Genomic DNA, 19,813 nt, shown 5'->3' on the forward strand with positions numbered 1-19,813 from the left:
TTCTTCTGTAGCTTGCTCAAAGATTTATAACACTAAAGATCAGAAGGTTGAATCAAGGATTTAATAAAACGTGTTGTACAAAGAAAGAAGTTGTGTAGGTGTGCAGAATAATAAGTGCTCATTTTAACACTCGTGGTCGTAATGATAATTACTGAACATCTATTGAAATTGATTTAAGTTTCAATTGTACTTAGAACTTTAAACATGCCATTAATTAATTACTTTATCTAAACAGAGTTGAGGTATTGCTGAAAATCTTGTAGAAAAAACAAAACAAAACAAAACAAAACAAAACCGGCTTGCTGTTGTCATCTGTAGCTTTTCTCACTACATTTCTGTATGTTTGAGAGGTAGTTGTCCAGTTATACCTATAAGTAGACATAGTAATGTGCTGCAGTCATTCATAGATCTTACCAGAAACATACAAAGTATTATCCTATTGTGTGCTACTCAAATCACATTAGAGTTAATGGATTTGTATTTTCTATGTTGGAGATAACAAAACTTCAATAAATGTTTCCCGGGGTTTTTCTTCCCCCTGAGTGATGGGATGACACTTGCAAGAGCTGTCTGCTACTGTAACGTACAAATAAGGCAGCTTAGAAAAGAGGTGAGAGAAAATGTGTCCAAATTCAAAAGAAATTGTTGGTTCTTGAAATATAATATATCATGGCAAAATATTCAGAAGTTGTTTCTGTCTGATATCAATCTAAGGGTTGTGTGGTTTGTTTGGTTTTGATTTTGGGGGATTTTTTTGTTGTTGTTGTTATTATTTGGGTTTTTTTAATTATGTCTTTCTGAAGTGTACTCTGCTCCTTTGCATTGTTTGAAAATCAGAGTTATAAGCTGACCTTTGAGGGAAGCTGGAGTTTGACTGCTTTGTAATTCAAGGCCCAGAAGGTGTAAATTGGGTTGGATCCAAGGTTTTGTATTTAGAACATAAGGGAGGCTTTGAAAAGTACCCAAACAATGGAGGAATTAACTCTCTGAACTCTAACTTACTTTGCATCAGAGAATGATTAAAGTATCACCACGTGATCTTTAAATAAGCTTTCTTGGGCAAACATTCCTCGCGGGAAGGATCAACCCATGTTGTTATAAATCCAGGCTCAAAACTGGCATTAGTCATACCTTTGAAAAATAAGCGATTATTGCTGGACACTTCTAAGGAACTGTAACTGAACAGACTGGGATAACATCATCTGTCTTCATATATTCTGTCCAGTCCACTTATAAAGTCCACACAGGTGCAGCTGTGAGAAGGCTTGAAAGTATTCTCTAAGACATTGTTTATATTTTTATAACTGCTTTCTTCGTAACGTAGTGACATTTTAGTGGGTTTAATTTTGGGAGACACATCTTCCTTTTGAAGACAGTAGGGTGCTAGAAGAGCTCCCACAGATCCAACCAATACTGCACATTGGCATGAACCTGCAGCTCCCTAATCCGCTTAGCAAGAATGCCAGCTCTGCATCTGGACTTTGAATTCACTGAGAAACGGGTTGGGGTGAACCTCTGGAGCTCTGTCCTCTTTCATGTGTGCTTTGCTTGGGGTGGGAAGGGGGGAAGCACCAAAACAGACCACCAGTCTCTTAGCCGGCGTGTCAAAGCCAGGAAAAATTGCCATTTTGACCTGCAGTTCTCTTCATGGTGTAGGGCCAGCATTTAGCATCCTCCATCATTCTCGTTGCTATAAAGCAGATGTAGACGGAAGCCACCTGCCTTGTGGCTCTGCATCTCTGGGCAGTTGGCGGCTATCAGGAGCTGATGTGGAGCCTGAAGGATTGCTCTGAGCTGGCGGAATGGGGTGTTTCTCTCTCTCTCTGTGCTTAAGCACAAAGTTCACCTGTGTGGTGGATTGAACTTGATGGCTCTACTGAGTAGGGTGATTGCACAAAAAGTTAATCAAGCGTTCAGCAGCAAAAATTGTTGGCCAGAATTATTTTTCCCTAGTCAGATTCTAAAGCAAAAGTAGATAATCCAGCATGAGATTCCCTTTATAACTGCAAGTGCCATTGTCAAACAAGGAATTGGATATATTGATTAAAATCTCTTAACTGAAGACAAAGGAAATGAGCTGATGACAGTTCAAAAATTATCTTTTTCGATAGATTATGTTTTAAGGCCATCCAAGGAAGGGAAGAAAACCTGAACTGATGTAAAGGAGAAATGGGAATTTGTTATCATCTGTTTGCTTAGACAGATGAAGAAAAAAGAAAAAAAAAATTGAAATAAACTTTACTAATACATTTGAAACATTACAAATGTTGCATTTGAAAATTAGGGATGTGGAACTGGAAAACTTAAAAATGCATTTCATAAAGAGTATAAATTTTTGTTTTCCAGAAAGGACACCTTTGTTCATTTCTTTTAGTCACATGTGTCTTTTACAGAGATTGAATAAATATGTAACATTAAAATGGTGAAAATGAAGAAACATAATAAAATACAGATTTTTACAGCTAAGAGCTACTTTATTTTGAAATAAGTACTTGAAATATGATTGTGTATTCCCATAAACATAATGGTTTTCCATTCCTTTCTTCCCCCTTCTGTGATATTACTGTCCTTTTTCACTGAGTGAAAGTTCAGAAAATGCAATAATAGTTACAGTGGCTTGACAATTTACTTTTGTAGCACCATGAGAAGTAAACCTTTTTCAATTCAGAGAAGGCAAGTAGAACAGTAGACACAGTGCCTCATCACAGACCGTAAAGTAAGTCACTACAGCCATGCTAACGTGAGGTATTTTAAGTCAAATAGCATTTTTGTTCCATTTAGATTCTATTTAGATAATAGGTAACTTCCTAAGAAGGCATCAAAAATACTATCTATCCTTCCCATAGGGCCAATTCTTCACCAGCTCCTGAGTTAAAAGCAACTTCAGAGGGCACTACACAGTGTGAGAAAGGAAGACCAGGTATGTCTTTCCGTTGATTCTATTCTGATATAAACATTTTTTTATATATATACTGTAAGTATTTTACTGTGTTAAATACTTAGTCTATATGTAGGAATAAACCAGCACAGTCAATATCTCATCATTAACATGTAAATAGCACCTCAGGAACATCTATAAATGTATTGGCTTTTATTAACATTTCTAAAGTTTTATTAATATGAATGCAGAATGCATGCAGCAATACTGAACAAATCAATTTAAGCATGTCGTCATAATGGAGCCTCAGTAATAAATCAAATTCCAAAACAGTTATGCAAAGATAACACAAACCAACCTGTTACAATCTTGTCTTCTTTCCAAAAAAGATGATAGTAGGCAAACCTAAGATGAATAAATATTCAACGCCTATCATCATTCAGAAGACAATGATGGGGGGAAACTGAAGTCCTGCTTTCACAGAAATGCTAAATGGTATGGAAAGCGAAATATGAGTTTCCAGGCAAATGCTAGATCATCATGTGAAAAATCTGGAACAGATATTAAAATCCTAACTTGAATCCAAGTTGTGTGTCCAGTATTTTAAAGAAGAAGCTAACTTAATTTCTTTCATTTTATGGAAATTGGAAGCGGAGTTTTGAAGATACATGATCCTAAAATCCAGAGTCCTCCAATACAAATGAGCAGTGAAATATTAACAGTAATAGGCTATCTAGACTAAAATTGCTGATGCTTCTTAAAAGGTTAAGGTTCAGATCTGAATTTACTTTATCTCATGAGGGCCATGGATGTGGCTTTTGGCTAACACTTTCACTTGTTTTCATTGCAGTTTCTTCTGTGTGATGGAATCGGACACGCTGCCCTTTACAAGAATGACACTTGTACTGTTATGGAAGTGATTTCATGCTTCTGATAAACCAGGACTGCAGACACTTGTATTTAAGAGATTTCTTCTTCTTCCCTCCTTCCTCAGCATTAACTTCAATTGGAAAATTATACTTGAAGCTTTTTTTCTTTAGATTTATGGGCAAAAGTAACCATTCCAGATCAACTAAAGGACAAAAAAGCATGAAAAAAGGAGCCAGCACAATGAAGTAACAGGAAAAATGCCAACAAAACAACCAAACATCTGTAAACTTTTTAGATATAGGACTTCATTCTGAAGAGAAGTCTTGGCAACCAGCTTCTTGTAGCAAAACCTAAAATATTTTACACAAAAAATTGATGTAGACATTATGGAGCTGGAGTAATATCAATCTTCACAAATATTCTGGATTGTAAACTCACAAGCATATATTTCCTTTTTGACTGTGCTGTTCCCCTTTTATGTTAATTTCCTACAGATCCATAAACAACTGAGATATTTAATTTAGTGTTTCAGGCATCTCCGGAGATGAAATTCTCAGTGACATTTCTAAAGGAAATAGTATATTTTATATGGAAAAAATGCTGTTCCACAAACAGAGGGATCTAAGGGAGAAAGGAAATGAGCTACTCCTAGTGATGCAGCAATAATACAACATCATTGAGCAAAGTTCAGTTCAGAATGAACAATAATAAATGCATAATATGTGACCTACATGACATAGGAGGTCACATACCACTTTCAAAAGATTTTAGCACTTGAAGCCTATTGCTAAAAGTCACTGGCATTTAAGATTCTAAGTGTCACAGATACTGACAATGGGACTTAATCTCTTCTGTTATTTGGTTGGTTTTTTTCCCGGTTTCTCTTTTATATTTCTTTTTTTTTTAATTAGGTTATGTTTTACTGATTTTTTTAGTTGGTTTTTTGTTTGTTTGTTTGTTTGGGGTTTTGTTGTTGTTGTTGGTTTTGGTGTTGGTTTTTTTTTTTTTTTTTTCCCAGTGCATGCTAGAAAAGGAGTTTGATGGTCATTCTAGTGCAGTCTTTGTTTTTATGAAGAAAAGATGAGGCCCTTATGTGAAAAAATGGTCCATATACATGTGAACTATCTACTGCACCCTCAGCAAGATCATTACAGTCTATCCGGAGTGCTATGGACATGCCACTGAACAAATATTGGATTACATTATGCCTATAAACCTCAGGCATTGTGCACTTTTCTAAATTATTCACACATAATCACTCCAGGGGGTTACACTTTAGGATGATGGGAGGATGCCTAAAATCAGACAGCCATGAAGTACCTTTAGTCTTCAGTGTGTTCTTGGAATACATTAATCTTGAAGCTTAAAATGCAGTGATGAGTTTACCTATTTGGAAAAGATGATGATGATTGCAGATCTGCCAGATAACAAGTTAATTGCTATGTTTAACTTAGTTATTGGGAATGAAAGGCAGGCTAGTTGTTTTTTGGTAGGTTTTTTTCCCTTTTTTTTTTTTTTTTTTTCAAAGGACACTTCTAATGACAATTCTTTCTTATATGTAGCATGGTCAGTCATTTTCAGTGGATAGGGTTGCTGTTCAAAAGCCTTGCTGTCAGAAATAACAAGTGTGTTAAATTGGATCTCTTGAACTAGTAATAAAAGATTACTGTTATTCATAAAACTATTTGCTTAGTGAAAAATGTAGTATGCCTAAGGAATTTTTAAAGTATAAATCTAGCAAAGGTGACGGTGTCTCTGCTTTTCCTACTTAACTTGCTATTTTTCTGATGCTGAATAAAAAATAGAATAATATTGGATACAGAGAAGAATTCTGGAAATTCATAGCATCTAATAAAACCTCTTCACATAGCCATTCATACCTTACATGAACATGTTAATACATTAAAAGCTGTGAATGATGCATAGAATAAGAATATACTGACAATGTTCCTTCTTATTTCTCACTCTGAGCCAGGCACCTCAGTAGAAAACATTCAGTATGGTGAACCACGGGGCAACAGCACCAGAGAATATTCTTTGTTTTTAAAGATGAAGTGGAATTTATTTTGATGACAGCTGATTTGAACATATGCATCTGCTGCAGAACTTCCCTTTAAAAGTAAATGAAAATATCCTGCAGAAACTATTGCAATGGTAGACAATTTTGAGATCAAAGTGCAGTGTTTTCAAGTGTATATATTAGCTCATCAGAGATGTTTAAATGTATCCTAACTGTGACTGCTCCTGTTTTCTATTGTGAAATGAAACAGATGAAATATTTTTTTCTCCCTCATTTTGCACTAATTATGAAATCCCAGAGTAGCTGAGTTGAGAAGGTACCTATGGAGATTGTCTGGTGCAAACCCTTGCTGGGGCAGGGTCAGCCAGAGCGGATTGCTCAGGGTTGTGCCCAGTTGGGTTTTGAGTACCACCACAAATGGAGACCCCGCAACTTCCCCAGACAACCTAGTCCAGAGTTCAACCACCCTCACAACAGAAAAATGTTTTCAGGTTCCTTGTATCTTAGTTTGTGCCCATTGCCTGCCACCCTGTCACTGGGCACCAATGAGAAGAGCCTGGTCCCTTAATTTTACATTTTTAATTCCCCTCATCAGGTACTTATAGATATGGAACAGATCCCCTGAGCCTTCTCTGCTCCAGGCTGGGCAGCCCCACCTCTCTGCCTCTCCTTGTAAAACAGGTGTTCCAGTTTCTTAATCGTCTTTGTGGCCCTTCTCTGGGCTCGCTCCAGCATGCTCCTGTCCCTGTTGTGTTGGGGAACCCAGCACTGGGCCCAGTGTGTCTCATCAGTGCTGAGCAGAGGAGAAGGATCAAGCCCCTTGACCTGCTAGCACCACTCCTCCTAATGAAACCCAGGAGGCTGTTGACACCTCTATCTGAGCGGCCAAAAAATGTCATTAATGCATTTTGCAGTTTCCTCGGTTTGTGCACTTGATGGACTTTTGTGTAGACTGGTCGGGAAGGTGAGAGAAGAAAATATGTAACCAATAAAGACAATAAACAGTGACAGTTAAAATATGACCGTCTCTAAAGTCAGAGCCCCTAGCACTTAAATGTAAATATGTTTCAAAGTAATGATGATGTTTTCAGATTGATTTTTTTTGAGTATGTATTTGGTGTAAAATACATATTTCCTATAGGAAATATATTTCTCTGAAGAAACATAAGAAAGCAAGCTCCCGTCTTAGTCCCACACAGAATTTCAAATGTAGTTAGAAAGATCCCCAGACTAAGCAACTTTAGTTTTATGGATCCTGTTTGCATACAGATAATCAAATATAGTTATTGGGAGTGTTTCTGTGTCTGAACATAATTGATCAACAGAATGTTGAAACCAGAGCAGCAATTCAGACTAGAATGAGAGCTGGACATTGGAGAATGGACCCTCTGAAGAAGCCCCATCAGCAATGTGAAAGTTTTAAAATGCTGCCATTTTAGAAGAGATCATGTTGCAAAAGTATGAAGAACTGTCCACCTTTTTAGGACTATTTAGGAAGTGAGGATTCATTAATGTTGTTAAAGTCATAACACAAATGCTTATACTAGGAAAATGGGGCTCTAGGTATACTGAGACCTCTCACTGGCATACCAGGGCTGGAATGACGGGGAAAAAGTTCCTCTGCTCTTTTTAGTTTATGGTTCAAGCACACAAAGCAGAAAAAGGAATGTTGTTGCTAGAGTAAAAGTAATGAATCTGTTCTAAGTAGTTAAAAATAGCTCTTGATAAAATCTCCATGAGAAAGGAGTTTTAGGATTAAAGTAAATTGTTAATTAGATTAAATCTTTTCATCCTGATGTGGTTCATGGGTGTAATCAATCTTCCTCTAAGACTCATGTAAGAGAACATTTTATCTGGGTGAACTGGACAAATTATCCAGGACGTTACTGAGTGAGATTACATACGCTTATTTTAATTCCTAAACTTGTACCTGAGTGATAAGTATGACTGTGGATGTTATGACTCTCACAAAGGGAGAAAAACAAACAGACGCTTGAGGTCTTTAACTCCAGATGCTGCAACCCTCCAAGAGTTTTGTTGCTGTTTCATAACAACTGTCTTCTACAGTGAAGTTGCACCCCTTCCCTGGGAGATCTCGTTAGCCTAAGAAAATAAACCTGGTTCATGTTGTTTGAAGTTGTAATCTGAGGGGGGGAGGGGGGGTGACTGAAGGCGGAGCAGATTTTTGTGGAACAGAATGCAAAAAGCAGCACAACCTCTACATTGCAGGATGTTTTTAACACCCTACTTCAAATTGTGTTAAACAGAAATTTTGCCGCTGACCTTTCAGAAGGCGAGACTCCCAGGGCAGCATCAAATAAGCTTGTTATGTAGATAGGGATTGTATTACATGGCAAATTGCTGTGTCTTGTCATGGTACTTGCTAATAATACATAATGTTCACAAATAAGCATTTCCTTCCTTGATTAGTTTCTGTGTCGAAGTCATCTTTCTCCTTCCACCACTGCAATCCAGTATTGGTTTTACCCTTTTTCCACACCATGACTATGACTACATCTGCCAAGTTGCATCTCTTCATTAGGCTTTTCTGTGAGGTGTCACCATGGATTAGAAATGATTAGTTGCCTGAAAAGGCAACAGAGCTTACTGTACATGTAGAATTAAAACCCCAACCAAACAAGAAGCTATGCCAGTGCAATGCATGCAAGCGTGTGCGATCAGCTATTTAGATTCAGATTTAAAAGGAATATTTCCATTAGACAACCAAATAATAATACAAATAAAACAACTAATTGAAAACTTGTTACAAACTAAAGTTTCTAAGTTATATTTATACATGTAGTAAATGAATTTCACAACTTATTTTTTCTTGAATCTGGCCACATCTGTTACTTTCTCTGTCTGAAAAAGTGGCCAGGTTCTATGCTGGAACACAGAACAAGTCCTAGGTTGTAAATACTCTTGTGTGAAGTCTGCTGTCATCCCACATACCAGGGATTTTATTTAACATTTGCTTAACTGAAATGGAAAAAATTCTGATCAGTCTGTCATTTCTGATGGTCATATCAAATATCAAGACACAAATCCATGAAATCAGGTTTTGTTTGTTATAACACTTTGCAGGACTCTTTGCAAAATTCAACTTAGCTGTGAATTTTAAAAAATTAAGTACCACATTGCCATGTGCTCTGATTCAGCAGGTCTGGCTAAATATTAATACAATTATGACTTATTGAAAAGGTCATTGATACATGTGTAATTTGAGAAAGATACTGTAAGATTATAGCTAGAGTGAAATGTAACTTCAGCAAATAATTGAAGGATTAAGAAGGGGGAAAAGCAATACTTTTATGTAGAAATTCTTGCAACTTTTGGGTTAAGTGTTTTGAGAGGTTTTCAATGAAAGTACAAGGCATAGAAAAATAACTTACTAAATAAAAAGTCCGGAAATGAAACAAGTGTTACGTCTACTGTGTTTCTGATTATGGTTTTATATACTTGCTTGTTTGCTTTGGAAGTTATATTTCTCTAGCTATACACTATAAATAAAATTTTACATTTATCCCCATAAGCAGCACAACTTTCTGTTCATAGTCTTATAACCCTCTTGCAAAACTTAAAATGTATATGGCATTCCAGGAGGAAGAAAAGGCTTCTGTTTTTATTCAGTGTTCATGAATACCAACAAAACGTGTCATTATCACGGTAGCAATAGAGAGATTAGTAAGTTAAAAATATATTTTCAGAACATAAATGTTTTTACAGAAGATCTTAGCTTTTACATCAAGTGCTTTGTGGTTTTTTTTTGTTGTTTATTTTTGGTTGGTTTTTTTTTGGGGGAAGGGGTCATTTACAAAATGGAACTTGTTTTCAAAAGAGAATGTCTTAATTCACCTGGTGACAGCTTTTAATGGAACACAGGCACAATAGGGTAGTCTTAAAGGAGACCACAATTTTCCAAGAATTACAGATAAAAAATAATTTGGAAGTGGTTTTATACAGGACCTTTCTCTAAAACTTTATGATTAACAACAATCTATTACAAACGCTACTATAGAAAGTGTTAAAATTGTGCCTCGAATATAACTTAATCTACTTAGATTATCAAAATAGAGTTTTTTCAAATTCTGTTAACAGAGCATATGAAAATAATTTCAATTGTTCAATGCACTTGAATGACTACCAGGTGCTGGCTATCAGCAAATGTTACAAGGTGTTACAATTTATTATGAATTTGGCCCATTCTGTAAGTGACTGTCATATATTAGGTTACAGTGAAGCCTGCTGGTAGAGTGCTGGAGGCATCACTATTAGATTTAAAATTGACCAGTGGAAAATACATGGATTCTCAGATCAAATTGATCAGGGTCTCATACTGTCACTGCCCTTTGGGCACCGTGATGCTTGTGGTGTTGGTAAAGGTGTGTCATCAGTCAGCTTTAAACGGCTTTTGCTGAAGCTTCTCTTTTGTTTGGGTTTTTTTTTTTTTTTCCCTTGGTAATTTTTCATAAATAATCCAGCTTTGAATTTTCTCAGAGGAATAGGTTTGCTTAAGTGAGTAAGAAAAGGTGATAGGAAGATGAACAAAACACAGCCAACGTTTCTTCAGCTCTTTTTGTAATTGTGGTTGATGAAAGGCTTATTCTTTTCAGTTGTCTACACTTACCGCCCCTCAGAGTGCAGGGCAAGTGGTCATACGAGGTAGCTGTGCCCAAGAACAGATGAACTAGTCCAGGTTGCATCCAGGGTTCTTCAGGCCCAGTATTGTGTCTCTGGTGGTGGACAATTCCTGAAGTATAAGAACCAGGATTTAGACACATTGATTCACAGATTTGGCAAAGTTACTTATTTAATGATTTCATTGAATAGTTCACCAGACAGATTGTACCTATGACCAGATCACCTTGCATATGAATACATCACTTTTAGGGTGATATGCAATAGTCTTGAACCAAAGACACACTGAAAAAAGCATATAACATACTCTGTACCTTATTGAATCTGCAGCATAGGTATCAGTGACACATGACGACTGCTGCAGTCTGAACAAAAGCAGTAAAAAGTTATTCCAAGGTAAAGGTTTTAACTGTCTATGTAATATTACATTAGTTTCAGTAGGCTACTGGAAAGTTCTCTTTGGAAGATGCCTGCCTTTTTATTTTTTTTTTTTTTTTAATATACATATGCAAAGTTACTCAAAGTGCTTTTAGTTTTCTGTATTTTGCTGGAAGACTCACTAACAACTAACATCTGATGTAAAGTGTGTGTACACATTCAGCTATTAATTTAAGGATCAATATAGAGGCAGCATCAGAAGGTTATGTTTTAAGTCATGCTTCAAAAATGTTGATGTTCTCATTTTTGCTCAAAGAAATAAATGGATTTTAATACTGATTTTTAAAATATGACAATGTTGAGAGTTCAGAAAACATCTGTAAATGTACATATGTATTATACTTATACACACACATATATAGATGCGCATACATATACTCACTTTTGTTTTTCTGTGGGGAAAAATACTGTATTTCAAATCGAGTTATGAGTGTCCCCATATATGATAGCATATTGAAAGTTTCTGAAGGGTCCTTATGTGTCTTATCCTCTTCTGGTTGCTTAAATTAGATGCTGAAAATGTCAATTTAAAACAGAAACTCATATATTCTTTGTGGAAATCAACTATGTATAATACAGCAATGCGTAGAATCATATACCACTGATTTATAACAATGCCTAACCATAGTTACCTCTAACCTAAAGGAAACACATAGTTCTGAAGCTGATTTTAGATTATTTCTTTCAAGAAGGAGGTCAAGACCAAGATTTTCATAGGACTATGAGGATTTCAAGTGGCTTGATTTTACTGATTGCTTTTAAGAGCTTAAACAACATTGAACTAGTTTATACGTCCTTTTAAAAACTTGCTTCTCTGTTCACGAAATGTGAGCAGAAAAAAAATATGGTGATAGTTCTACCTGCTGCTTGTATGTTTTTTTGGAGAATTTGTCCTGTTTTCTATGACAAAGAATAAGGAATCCAAAATCTGTCAAACCTGACAGTTTTTAATGATACAGAGAGTGGAATGTAAGATTAGAAGTGAGAAGAGGGTGGGATCATACAAACTCTTGCTTGAGTTTGGCACTCATAATCCTGAGAAGGGTAAGACCTTTATGGATGGTCATGGGGGGGGGGGGGGGGGGGGGGGGAAGATTCTTTGTAAGCTTACTTTGTGTCCCAAACAGATTTTTTTTGTAACAAAACTCATTTTTTCTCTTCCCAGACTTCAAAGTTTTGCTTGATGTTCATCAGGGATGCCTTTCAGAAGCTTAAACACCCACCCTTCTAACTGGTATGTTGGTGTTGTGTGTATGAGGTTGTATGGTGATTCATGTATGGAGAGAGGAAGACGTTTCATGCACATCCTCATAAATCCAAGAACAGACAGCCTGTGTGGGAATTATTTAACTTCGTACATTGAACAGTTACAGCTGACTAGTCACTTACTATTTTTTCATCAAAGAAAAGGAGCTGATAACACTATCCGCTTCTGCTTAGATCCTAGGATAAATATCTTGAGCAGACCAAAATTACCATGTCTGAAAGTGTCTGCTTTTCTCTGTTGGCTTCAAAGGGGAGCCGGTTCCTCAGCACCTTCAGGAGGTGTCTGAAGATGGGTGAGATAAATCCCATCCTTTGGGCGTTAACAGACTGTACAGGCTCCCATCCAAGTAATTTCCCAGTCCACCCAGTGTGGGATTGTCTCTGACTGCAGGCAGAAATTAAAGCAATTCTGAGTGAATTCTAGCCACCTCAGGGCTCCCCTGAATTGTGAGGTATACATACGTAACCCCATTCAGCAGTTTGAAAATAAGATCCCCTTTCAGACTAGGTATACAGTGAATCAGCCCTTCAGTCAGGCAGTGCTGAATCGATGTATCATTCTGTCTAATTGCATGGAGGGGGGAAAAAAAGGATATTTTGCTTTTCTGTATACTATTCATATATGTAACTAGAATCTCTGTAAGACCTCTCATTTATATTTGTATTATTTATTATGAACATGAGGACGTTTTGCCATAATCCTGACAGTTTTACGTTAAATGGAGATCAGTATATGTTATGGTCAAGTCTACCCAGATGCTTATAGCTTATGTCTCGACATATTTAGATACCAGGATCAGTTAAACATTTGTCTGAGGTGTAAGACTCCTGGAAAGGCTTTAGAATGCATTTTGTGGTGACTGAGAAGCAATTGTACCTCCAGCAAGTACAATCCTTTGATCACCTGAGTAATATTCACAAAGGGTTACAAGTACACTACTGTTCCGAAATTTCTTGTTATGGGAAATTACGTATTGTGTGTATCATAAATCAGATTGAGAAAATTCTACAGCAAATATTTTGGGATTTGACACTACTGAGAAAATAGCAAATGGCTTGGTGACACCTGCTGCAGCAGTATTGTGAAGAATGCTGTCAAGTGGAAGCCATTTGTCACCTACCTATATTGAAGAGGCAAAGTCAAGGCAAACTTAATCTGTACTGCTTCTGTATTAGTGGAATAGCTATTCGATAAAAAAGGTTGGCTCAAGAAGGGAAAGTCTTTCTGGGTAAAGTAAAACAGCTATCTCTGATAAGAATTAATGTTACTTGGATTGCCCATTCCCTTTTTAAATTTAGTATGTATCGTACGCCTATGGAAACTTTTTGATTTAAAAATTAGTGAGTGGAATATCTGACACCAAAATAAATTTGTAAAAATTCAGTTTATTTGTATGCCAGATTAAGTGAGGAATATGTAGAACTGCACCCTGAAAATGTGAATATTAGTTTAATATAATTTCTGCTGTGTTAAAGAAACTCAGCTGGGGTCATCAACTCTGATAAGCAGATATTTTTTAATGTAAATTTCAAGGAAACTACCTAGATCTTGCTTGTACTATCTGGTTCCCCAACCCTTCCTGAATTATCTTGCATCTGCCATCCTGTTAGCCTTATTCGAGTTCTGGCAATGTGACAGCTATTGTGTTATCTGTCAGGAAGGGATTTCTTTTAGTCTCTTTCATTTGCATTCTTAAACTATTCTTAACATGTGAAATTGTAAATGCGACTATATAAAATGCATTATTTCTCATTTGTCTGTTTGCTAGCCAATACATTTCTGATTAGGTGAAATAAAGGAACTTTATCAGCTGATTAATACTGTGTTAAGCTCCGTACTGTAGTATTGGTTTTGATAAGCTGCTGTGCTCCCATGAGGGGGTAGTGAGGAACTTACTTCAATGAGCCTGAAAGCAAACTGTGTGGTCAGACTTTAACAGTTTCTTACCTATGAGCCTGCCTTAATCTTAAAATCCTGTCTGACTGGGCAAACCTGTTTCCTGCAGGGGCTTTTGAGGCTTGGAATTCAAATGATTCAGCTATAGGTGACCCAAAGAGATGGTACCAGATATCCACAAAGTAGGTGACTTAGGTCAAAGTCACAGAATGCTCATCTCTTTTGCTCAAGTCTTATATTTTTCAGCATTGTTATTCATTTGTGATGGTGATACTATTTTGCTGAGATGTCATAACTTATTATCTGAACAGAAAAGTGGGACTCAACCTCTCTTTTGCTTCAATAACGTGATCCCATTCAATCAGAACAGCATAAATGGAATAGAAATTTTAAATGTCACTTGCAAAATCCTTCAACATTGATATTTTACAAATACACTAATGCAGCTGAAGTAATTTAAGCCTGTGTTAACATTGCTCATGAAGCATATCGAGTGTTTAATTGCAATGCAAAAAGAACAAATAATGAGAATAAGTTGCCCAAATTATTTCATTACAAAATAATTAATGTGATGGGCAATTAAAGTATGCGTTTAAGTGTACTCATTACATTGTCATTCAAAATTACCTAAGCTAAGGTTAAAGGTGTTATTAAAAACATTAATTTAATTTGTTATATAAAAGGCAGATAATTATCATAAAATATTGCAAATGATAATGAGAAACACTTTAATGAAGTCTTGGTTTAATTAGCTGGGGTATCATTATGATTTGCCTGTGGGTAAAATGGCAGCCTCTTAATATATTTTCTTTTCATTATGATTAGAGTCTTAGAGAGTTATTTAACAACTTATATGAAGAAATATAGGCTTACATTTATATCTTTGGGATGGTATCTCATTTTGCTTGACACAGTTTTATGATATTATAAAGATTTGATAAATCCAATTTCTGAAGATAGCGTTCCAAGTGTTGTTTATCCTCCTTAACCTCTCAATTGCATGTAATATCCACTACTGACAGCACCTTACCAAAAAAAAAGTCCCATGGAACCTGGAGGAACTGAGCATCTTTCTTTGGTGGCTTTTGGCCTTTTCACATCATCACACAAAAGGTATTTAACAAATAGTTTTAAATTTTATTTATGCTATATGAGGCTGTATCTCTAACCCAAGCCAAGGGTTGTACAACACAAGCTAAGCCAGGATAGTTTTCTTGGTGTAAAATTCTGAGAGTAAGCACTTCCTATTTGACTCTAAGAAGTTTGTGAATGAGAGAAAACATTAAAGAAAAAGGTATGTTCGACTCACTGAGTTAAAAAAGATATTTTAAAAGTAACAACTTCTGCATCCTTTGCACAGGAAAAATACTAGAAATAGACATTCAATCAACTGGAGATTGTTCTGACAGAGAGAAATGTTGTGCTTGAGAACTTGTTATCCTTGTGATGCTGGTCATCTTGTTTTCTTTCTGCCATTCCCTCATCCACTGCTTCTTTAAAGCTGGTAAATACTATCAGAAACTATGAGGTTGTTACTCAGAGCAACAAGAATAATGTGGAGAAATCCCTGCTGGCTAAGGCAGTTCTAGCTTCATCATCTTTTCTGGTTACAGCAACAGCAGTGAGTTTTCTCCTTAGTAGTAAAAGGGCTGTATTTCAAGGACAGCATCTCATTGTGATGAATTTGGCTTGAGTGCCTACTTTATTCAGTAAATACAGAAACCGGAGAAGATTAAACCAGCTACTTTCATTTAATATCTTCCACTGTTCTTTTTTCCTGTTTCTTTTCCTTTTTATTTCTAACTTTCCTATTTAATTCATAGCTAACATAGCAGCAAGGTAATGAATTCAGTCTTCATGATTTACTAACGCTTGCAGTCCAGTAAGCACATTTCATTTGGCATAATCTTTTCTATGCATTATTATGCACGTAAATTCAGATTTGGGTAGATATTGGTAGAGTCTAAAGCCTCTTTTTACCAAAAAGTGAACTGTGACATTCAAGCTGTTGCACGTACACCTGCAAGATGTGTTATAGCATGTTCAGGTGAAGACTGTAGAGTTTTTAAGAAGCCAGGTTATTTTCTTAGATAAATGAAAATAAAGGGGGTGTTTTTTCTGATTTTGGGGTAAAAGCTACACTTTTCCACCAAGAACTGCCCAAAAGTAAATTTTAATTGCAATTTCATATATAAAATACCACTGAAATGAAACTATTTTTAAGACTTCAATTATTTGATTTCATTGAAATAGAACTATAATAGAGTACATATATGAACTGTCTCTCAAACAGCAAGTTTTGTTTGATTTTTCCAAATTGGTTTCATAGATTTTATTAGGTTAACAAGAACAGAGGTCCTCATGGCAGCCTGATAAGTCTGCCATGCTCTACTTCACAAGTGGCAACCACTTTAAAAGTTACTGAGCCGTAGCTTGAGATACACCTGCCCGAATTGCCAATGTGATTATTTAAATGAAATTTAAATAACCCATTTTATCTCACAACTGGTTAAGTTACAGTCATGCCAAAGCAAACATCCACATCTGTCTGATGAGAAAGTGGGACCTGAGGGTACACTTTCAATCTGAGTTAAAATTATAATATTAGATGCAACTGGATATGGCATAAAATAGATGGATAACCGCATAGTGATACAACCACACTCACTAAACTCACTGTAATTTCAATAATGAAAATTGGTACATTTGAGAGATATTGGAGATACTTTAAGAATGTGTTCAATCAAAATACTGTTTCCTAAAGGAATAATATTTCATGTGGTTTCTAATGATGAATTGACAAATAGATGCATGTAAGTCACAAGATATACTATGCGGTGCTCAAAGTATATTTTGAACATTAACTCCAGTATTGCACAAGTTCTTTGATCAGATATTCTCTGATGCTGAGGCAAGGCAAGCAGCTCATTTTAGTCTCTAATATCAGTCTATTCAGTCATAATGACAGATGACTGAAGTGCAAATAAAATAAGTATGTTTTCCATTAATTGATCAGTTCCTCATGAATTCTGCAAAAATGCTGACTATGATGAGGTTTTCCTATGCTTTTCTGCAAATACTCGCCTGCCTAAACTTCCCTCATGAGTCAATGAGACTGTTGGCAATCCCTGCTAAGTCTATCGAAGCTCTGTAACACTTTATGTTTTCATTTTTTCTTCAGGCATAAGGAGAAGTTATTTTTATTTTGCTGTACAGGATGAACTTTTTACAAAGGTTTCTGGTCATGGTTTGCATACCTGTTAGGCCCTGTTTTCCCTCCAAAGAACTTGACTATATTTAAAATAAAATTTATGGAAAAAATACCTATTGAGAATATTTTTTTCAATTAATAGCTCAATTTTGGGTTGTGTGAGGCACCTGGCTTTTCAAAGAGCATGGAGAGGTGAGGTCACTTCATATCCAGACCAAAGAGTCTGAATTTTAGGAATTTTAACGTGAATAACATGCAAACCACTTTGCTCTTGCAAACCACTGTGGTCTTAAAGGTGAAGCTGTGTGCAGTTTAGGAGGTTTGTGGACAGGAGGCTGGAGATCACTGGCATTAGATTATATGATTTTGACACCTCAGTGATACATGATGTATGCAAGCACTAACAGCCAGCTTCGGCACTTGGACCCATAAAACAAGATCTTCCCTTCCCTTCCTTTGGTCCATTAGCATCCAAGTAGTGTCTGAATAAGGTGCTTATTAGCCTACACACATGTGTCCCAGCAGCATTTTTGTATGGATAAAACCTGTGCTTTTGGAAGGTTTCTCATGCTGATACCAAATGTCTTGGTTTGCATCATTACTTTGGTGAGTACAAACAGCTCTTCTTTATGATGAAGCTAACCTGAAAGATACACTGCGAGCTGGTCCTATCCTTGAATAGGTGTAACGTCCACAGGACTGGACCAGAATCAGTCCAAAGCAAACCCCTTGAAGCACGGATAGTATAGATATCAGGTCCTCAATGCAGAAGCGTTCACTCTGAGTCATCTGTGCTCCTAGCTCCACACTACTTGCTCATCAGAGACAGCCTACACTTCAATACCACATGTGGTTCTGATCTTCATTTGGGCAGAGATCTCCATATCGCTGTCTGCTAAACAGCACAGCTATACTCTGTTCTTACAGACAGCTGGGTACCTTCTGGCTGGAGCTGAAGTGCAATGTAAACTCTAATACTGCATCCTTAGTTGAGTAAACTAAACCACACTTACAGTGTTTCAAAGCTGATAACAATGTCAGCAAAAAAAAACTTGAAGAGGTTGTAGTTTTGGCTTTGTAGTGGTGGAAATTTTCACTTTCTGATACACTAAAGCATTTTACCTGGCACACGTGGTGCACAGTTAATGAAAGATACTGCTACTGACATAGTTCTTTTAGGGCAGCAGCTTTTCAGGGTTTTTTTGGTTGTAGACACAAAAATTTTCCTAGACTGGTAAAAATTGTTTCATGTCAGAGACTAGAAGTAGATGAAGTGCATGACCTGTTGCATGAGATATAATTAACTTAGGAGCAGCTTGGCCATATCTGAAGCAATAGAAAGCAATTTTCTTGAGAAAGGTTGAAAAAATCCATATTGATCAGTACTAAGTAGTAAAAATTTATTGCAATGTTGTCAGTTGCCTTATTCCAAATCAATACAAATCTCACCAAAAGCTTCTTAAACGCAATAAGAATCTGACAAGGTCTTTTTGTCATAGATTAGTGTTAAAGCAATGAAAAGGCCCCCAAGGAAAGCTGTCTCTGACCAGAATGCCAGCTGTATCCCATTTCAGCAGTACTCCTTCTGGTATAGGACATCTTTATTGGCATTTTGGAACCCTGAAGAAAAGCTTAACATTTTATCAGTTAACTAATGCGAATGTTAAGAAATGCCTAAAGACCTTGCGTTTCTGACTGTTTTTATCCAATTGTAAAAGTTGTTAGTTTTCAGAAGAAAAAGATCAGTTGGGCACCTGAATAAGAATGAAAAATTTGCTATAGAAGGAATTTTCCTTCTGTTTACAATTTTAAAAAAAAAAAATCATAAAAAACTATTTTACTCAGAGGACTAAGATCCTATGATGGGAAATTAGATCCTGAAATTAGCACTGATACGAGAGTAATACTTTTCTTAGAAAAGCATTCAGAACAATTTCAACTCAGCTATAACATAGATTTAGATATTGATAAACTATGTTCCCAAAGCAGCACAATCTAATTTCAGGTAGTGAAGAACTAAGACAACATCCCCTGTACATTTAGAACAAAGTAGAAAAAAATTTTCAGGAATTCTGGTTGTACTATCATTTGATCAATTAATTGGCGTTACCATAGTAGTTTGCATGAAAAGAGCTATTTTAGTTATTACGTTATCATGTCCTTCATTATTTTTGCAGAAAACGTACACACACATTCATTAAAAATTAATGAAACTAGAATTAGTGATAAGTACCCACTTAACATGTTTCAAATTGCATATTTTTCAAAGCTTAAAATGATCTCTTGATTTCACTGGGGACCAGAGACCTAAATGCCTGCAAATGTGTAGCCACAAATAATATAAATCCTGTTCAAAGAGAAAGGCATTTTTGATCCTAAATCACTTAGAACCTATTAAAAAAATCACACTAATTTTGTTCTTTGTGTAAGATAGTGTCTGTGCAGTAATGTGATTTAGCTCTTTATCCCTAGCTCTTTTAAAATCACTCGCTGACACGCTGAGTGTGAACTACATTGGTGTATTCACTTATGCTAAGTCAATCCACACTTTTAGAACCAGACATTCATCTCACTTAAAAGACAGAAAATAATAGG

This window comes from Falco punctatus (assembly GCF_963210335.1).
Source record: "Falco punctatus genome assembly, chromosome: 2".
NCBI classification, from domain to species: domain Eukaryota; kingdom Metazoa; phylum Chordata; class Aves; order Falconiformes; family Falconidae; genus Falco; species Falco punctatus.